The sequence below is a fragment of the Helianthus annuus genome, chromosome 14 (genome assembly GCF_002127325.2).
Source record: "Helianthus annuus cultivar XRQ/B chromosome 14, HanXRQr2.0-SUNRISE, whole genome shotgun sequence".
In the NCBI taxonomy this organism is placed as follows: domain Eukaryota; kingdom Viridiplantae; phylum Streptophyta; class Magnoliopsida; order Asterales; family Asteraceae; genus Helianthus; species Helianthus annuus.
Genome location: NC_035446.2, coordinates 94305744 through 94312928, shown reverse-complemented (window position 1 = coordinate 94312928; position 7185 = coordinate 94305744). Strand labels below are relative to the sequence as shown.

Genomic DNA, 7185 nt, shown 5'->3' with positions numbered 1-7185 from the left:
CCATTACCTAGGATTGATGATCTTTTGATCAATTCCATGAAGCTAGGTATTTTTCTAAGATAGACTTACGTTCCGGATATCATCAATTGAAAGCAGACAAAGAAGACATACCTAAAAATGCTTTCAGAACTAGGATGATCATTTGCCTTTAATCGAATTCTCCTATAACAATATTTATCATTCGAGCATCAAAACAAGTCGGTCGAAGCACTGTACGGACGCAAGTACAGAACTCCAGTTGTTGGGCAGAAATAGGAGAAAGCCAACTATCAGATCATGAGATTATACAAGAACCCACAAACAAAATATTCTCATTTATTCCAGTAAATCTCGAGGACGAGATTTTTCTTAAGGTGGGGAGGATGTAACAACTGTCACTAAAATCGATTATTAGGACGATAATTAGTCAATAAGAAATCCCTAATTGAGACACCCAAGTGATTCTGCACAAACCCTAAAATTTCCGGAACAATCAGAATCAGGATCAGGGCCCCTAAAACTCAAGGGGGGTAAACCCTAGTTGAACGTTTATCTAAATTAAACGTTGTATAGATCTGATTGGTCAATTTCATTGACTCAGCTAGGCTAGTCCCGTAAGGAGCAAGCAAAAGAAAAATAGGTGTCCCTTACGGACCGTAAGGGGTTAGGCTTACGGTCCGTAAGCATGTCCAAATTTGTGTATATATAGCCGACCTTGGCACTTGATTTCTGGTGTTAAAACGACGGAAATTCTCTGAACGTACGTCGAGTTAGAGTAGTTGTAAGACACTAAATCGTACTTGGCTAAAGTCGCAGCGGAAACACGTACCCTAAAATTTCTTTCCTTATAATTACCTTGACTTACTTAAAACTTCATTACTACACAACTTTTTCACATGAAGTCATCAACCAACTCATTTACAATTAGATACATGACATGAGTTTTCTAAATTTCAACACCAACGTTCCCGTACAATCTGTCTAGTGACTCGATCCTGGATCTCTAATCCTTGAAGATCCTCACGACTCGTACAACCTGCGCTCACCACATTAAAATTTATAACGTTAGTACGCATTATAACATACAAGATCTATTCACGTTCACTTTCCGTTCCGTTAACTATTTTACATCCCGGCTTTCCATCTAATTATAAAATCCATGGTGAGGCTTCCTTGCTATTCCTGCATTACACTTCATTCATATAACACGCTATTAATATCATTAGTACTCAATTTCATTGACCACATGCGTACCAACCTTCATACAAACTTATACTTTTTCTTATGTTCACACATAGTCAATTACGTACATAAATACATACCCACATATAAACACAACTACGTTAATACATGCATATCTACATACACCCATATCTACATCATCATGCACACTCGTGACATTATACATACATACATACATCCCTTAACCACATATAAACACAACTACGTTAATACATGCATATCTACATACACCCATATCTACATCATCACGCACACTCGTGAAATTATACATATATACATACATACATCCCTACTTGCATACCTTTCAAACTCATACATGTCTACTCTCGTACATACCGTCATATATCCACGTATTTGCTCACGTACTTATAAACATACATACATACCTATCTACACATGTTCATACACTTAAGCTTATAAAAACGTAAGTTAAATTAGTCGTACGCAACTTAAAATGCATTTAAACGAGTTCCCGATACAAAACGGAGCAAACGAACATTTTTCGCCAAACAGACACACCGTCGCGCAGCGCGACGCCCTAAAACAAACAGAATGTTTGTGTTGCTATGCTGCAGATTCCCAGCACGTCCGCGTTTCACAGAAACAGTCATAACTTCTTCGTTATTGGTCCGTTTTACCCGATTCTTTTTCCTACGCGTCCGTAATTTAATTCTCCATCTTATGGAGTTAAGATCTGACATCCGGATAAACAAAATTACAGACTTTTAAGTCTTCGGCTTACTACCCTTTTTACCAAGAATTGACCCGTTCATGCATTCATCAACATAACTTGTTTGTTTTACCATAATTCCTTATGAACCTAATAATATCAGTGACGTCTATCATAAAAGACTAAATTCTTGGATGTATTGCGTCCTCTTAACCCATTTTCATTCATAAGCTTATTTTGACCCGTTAAGGGTATTCAAGCATTAATTGGTCTTGTGACTAACAAAACCATACTTCCCACTTTCATACTTGACCAAAACATTACATTACTCGAATAACTTATTTCTAAACTACTTTTAAGATCGTTTGCCCAAAATACCCATCAAGGGCATTTTGGTCAACTTTAATCCCATCAATTACGACGAAAGCCTACAACACATATTTGACCTCAAACATCGTGTTTAGTTAATTAAAACACCATATTACTTAATCGAACTAAGAAGTGATTACGGAAATCACTTACCTTATGCGTCCGTGCTCGTATCTGATTCCTTGCCTCTTCTTGACCCGTTAACACCTCATGCTTGAGTCCGTCTCGACGTGATTCCTATACTTTCATTTCATCGAAATCACGCTCTTATTAGCATACTCATTTGTACTTGTAACAATCATATCACTCACATAATTCACACTTAACTTTCCTTAGTCATTTCTAACAAGCATTAAAACATATAATCAACTTCATATCCTTTCCAACACACGTAATTCATCATGTAATTACAAGTAATGCATATTAACATAACATGTACCAAACGACTTCCTATAATCCTACCTTTACGACAACGAGTCAAATCATGTTTCTTATACGTGTTGACTTTCAAAAGTCAACTATTAACCATATGTAACCATCGACTTATCAACATATACCCGTAACATCATAATCGACTATACGGACGACACTATATACATTTCATCATACACTTGATGTGAGTACTACCTTTTAAGCATAACGTACAACTATTTCATGCACAAATCTTCTAAACTCATACATAACCCATCAAAATCTACTACTAATACTCATATATCATTCCCAAATAAACATTAAACATATCATCATCACATTTCTCCTAATTCTTCTAACAAGTATTCATCATACCCACATAATACATAAATCTTTCAACAAGACTCGAACATGGGAGGTGATTCTAGTCATCGTCTTTACCCTAACTAACGGTTTTCACCTCAAATCATCAAATTAACGCAAACCATACATAACCCATGTTCTATACGAGGATTCTAACCCTTGTACATGATCAATTTCATATTAACTCACGGATTAGAACATAACCCACTTCACCCATGATCACCAATCTTAGATTTAAGACATACCTTATGATCCCCTCGTGTTGGTGATCATTAATCCATGCTCGGTTATGGCTTTAAACTTCATCTTGCCTTCCAATTTTAGCAAAAAGATGAAGTTAGGGTTTGAGGCTCCATGGGAGCCTCCTGATCTTTCTCGAACACACGTATGTGTGTGTGTTTGTGTGTGATTAAGTTATTTAATAACTTAACTTTCATTTGTTCCACTTTAGCCCCTCGGGTTTACCTTTAAAACATAACTGACACTACTCTCATCATTTACTACTTTTGACCATACCCTTAACTAGGTTAAATAGCCTAGTTATTTATTTCATGACGTGTCACATAAGAACATACGACAAATATTAACATTCGGATTTTGGGGCGTTACAGTAGTCACAATCCAATTAAACACACTAATTCACGAAGTGCTGCCACAATCAGGGTAATAACTCAATCGCTATTACGATTCATTTTCCGACTGATCAATATATCCAATGGATGTTTAAGTGCCGCCCACATAGGGTTATACTTTGTCGTTCATCGTTAAATCGATGGATGTTTAAGTATTGCACTTTGTTATTCGTTGTGAGAATTTGATCTCGTGAGTTATCGTAAATGCTGTATTGATCACTAACCCGGTTTTGTGTGCATCATTTCCTAAATTAGGATTATTAGTCTTAATACACTTACAATCAAAGTAGATGCTAATTCCCAGAAGAATCTGAATCATGAAGCTTGTTAATTCAAATACTGCATGCTTATAATGTGAGTTCATTTCTCTTTTCTCACCGTTTGTGAGTCCATCCTCTTTTCTCACAGTTTATGAGTCATTCTCTTTTTATCAAACTGTTTTACAATACTCCAAATTATTTTCAAGAGTTATAATTACAGGGACTAAGTCGTGGATATCTTGAATTATTGGCTAGTGGGGTATTGTGCACATTACTAATTTTCTCCCAGTTAGGTTCATTAATCTACTTGGGATAATCACTGTTAGGTTCATTGACCTACATGGATAATCATCACTATTTAGGTTCATTGATCTAATAGTGGTATGACTATCGTCACCATTGTGACTTGTCACCATTGTGACAGTGCCATATAAAGATAAGATATGAACCATCGTAATCGCTCTTATGCTGTAATTTATAACTAAGGATCATTTTATAAAACCTGAATGAACTCACTCTGTATTTCCCGCTGACAAAACCTTTTTAAAACGCGTTTCAGGTAATTACAGTAGATTGGAATGAAAGATGGATACGGCACTGAAAGGCATCGAGAAGTGGCTTATTTTATTAATTAAATACAAATTGTTTTATGTAATAAAATTTATCTTTATTAAAGCTACCATTACAAAACATGGGGTTATCCCATCTATTTAAATAAAAGTCGGTGTTTTCTAAAACTCTGATACTTTTCCTAACTCACGGTCCTGATGAAAATTCCGCTGCAATATTTTTAAAATATACTCACCGGTACCGCTTGGCTGCTCGCGACTCCCGATTCCGTCCAGGGTGGGTCGGGGGTCGTGACACAACACTACCTCCTCCTGAAATCACCACCACCTCCCGAAACCACCAACACCACCACCTGAAACCACCACCACCTCCTGAAACCGCCACCACTACCTTAGTAGTCCCAAAAGTTGCAGATCTTTGAAAGCTGGAAAAACTGTTTCGTGCAAACGCTAGTAAAAAACGTTGCGAGGTTGTTGTCAATGATGGTGGGTTGTGGAAGTTGCAACGGGGGGGGGGTGGTGGCTACCGTATGTGGGATTTTACACGAGGATTGTCGATTTGTGACCTATCGTATTTATCATTTTGTTTTCAGTTTTTGAAACGGTTACTAGATTGTGGTGGTCTAGGATTTTGGTAAGGGTGGGAGAAGTGGGGGTTGGTGGTGTTATTGCTATGGATATTGTGAGATGGGTGGATAGCACAAGAAGATAAAGTGTAGAGGGATGAGGGAAGATGATTAGGAAGAAAGTGGACCCATTAGTAGTTTAATATTTTTTTGTTATTTTTATAGAAGCAATCTAGTTATCTCACACCAATTTAATAGAGAAACTTAACCCTCATTCAAGAACGGACCAGGGACCGCATATGTTATAAAAATCAATCATCAGGCACCATCTTTATAATTTTAAAAAACTAAGGACCAAACATGCAATATTTGCAAACTATGGAGACAACTCGTAAGGTCTGAGTTGTAAATATCTACCTAGGGGGTGTTTGAGATTGCTTATGAAAAACAATTTATTTGCCTTTTCCACTTCCTTATCTTCTTTTTCCAAAAGTTACTTTCTCCTAACTTTTCCATTTCTCTTTCAATGCCTTAAGTTAAAACCTCTTTTCAACCCATCACTTAAACATTATCTTTTAAAAATTGTTTTTACAAAAGGTTATAAGTCAATAAGTTGTTTTATAAGCAAGAGTTAAATGTCATTTTAGTCCCTATGGTTTGGGCCATTTTGGCAGTTTAGTCCAAAGGTTTCATTTTTCGCCTGCGGGTCCAAAAAGGTTTTACAATTACCATTTTAGTCCACTGGATTAACTTCATCCATTATTTCTGTTAACGAGAAGGGTAATTTGGTGATTTTAGGCCAAATTGCCATTCTAGTTAACAGAATTATATATAAAATGACCGAATTGCCCTTCTCGTTAACAGAAAAAATGGATGAAATTAACCTGGTGGACTAAAATGGCAACGATGAAACCTTTTCGAATATACAGACAAAAAATAAAATTCTAAACTGTCAAAATTCACCAATCCATATGGACTAAAATGATATTTAACTCTATAAGACCATGTGTAGTGGTTAAGAAAAATAATGCCCCCACCATGGGGCATTATCCGACACGTGGCAGTCCAGTCAGCATGGGGCGTTATTGCAAAAGTGACGTAGTGGGAATAATGCCCAAATAATGCCCCTTCCAATCATTAAACAAAAAAAAAACCAAACTAAATTCTCATTGGCCAGTCAAAACCAAGTCAACCCATCACAAACCAAAAGTGGCGTTTTTATAAACACGCCTAACCCATTTTTTTGAAAAATAATGCCTCATGTAATGGGGTGGGGGCGTTTTTTTTTTGGATTTTTTTCAAAAATAATGCCTCAATACAGGTGGTGTAAGGCTGGACGGTATGGTACCGTCGCAGCTCCCGTCCTCACTCGACGACGGCCGGCAAACCACGCCGCCCCCACCCCGTCGAGCTCCGTCCCCGTCCTCTCCGTCGGGGTCTTGACGTTGGAGACGGTCCTCCAATGATGGGCCCCCTTTGATTGTTACCGTTAAATAAAAAAAATTAATTTACCAAATTTATTTCTACCATCCGTTTCTTTAGATATGCACATACACAAATTCATCATCACAAAAGTAGCAACCTGATTGAAGGAATCTGAGTTTTGGGAGAAATTACCTGATTGAAGATCTGCTACATACATAATGGAAGAAGAAGAAGAAGATGTATAGAACTTACAGGAAGATAGAAGCAAGAACAAGAACAGGAAGTAGAAGAGGTTAATTTTGACTATTTTGTCCATCTTGATTTGTCTGTAGAATGTGAGTGTTTGGTTTGGTTGGTGTATGGTGATGGTGAGATTTATGGAGGAGAGTGCCAGAGTGGGAATATATATTAAATAATGTACTAGTAACTCACTAACTCTTTGTTTTTTTTAAATAAAATAAAGCATGAGAAATATAGTGTCATTAGAACAAGCAAGGGTATCACTCATTTTTTCAAATAGTTAGTTAAATCTTGTAATCATTTTTTACTTATGTTTTTTTAAGTTTATGTAATATTTTTTAACTAGTATATAACCCCGCGTTGCGGGGCTTAGGTCGTAAAACCATGCTAAGTAGTAAGCAAACACCAACCAAAACCCGGAAAACCTTTGAAGAAAAAAAGCGAATTTATATCGGCACG

At 36.8% G+C, this 7185-nt stretch overlaps 1 long non-coding RNA gene across 2 annotated transcripts; it reads right to left on the bottom strand.

The window, feature by feature from the left end:
* Positions 1–805: 805 nt before the first annotated feature.
* Positions 806–3785, bottom strand: LOC118486271. Of its 2 annotated transcripts, none has more exons than XR_004878168.1 (2): positions 3280–3785; positions 806–2502 (listed from the first exon to the last, which is right to left on the bottom strand). It is a non-coding gene; the product is annotated as an uncharacterized LOC118486271 (long non-coding RNA). The 2 variants fall into 2 exon arrangements; XR_004878167.1 differs by having other exon boundaries at positions 806–2497.
* Positions 3786–7185: the final 3400 nt, after the last annotated feature.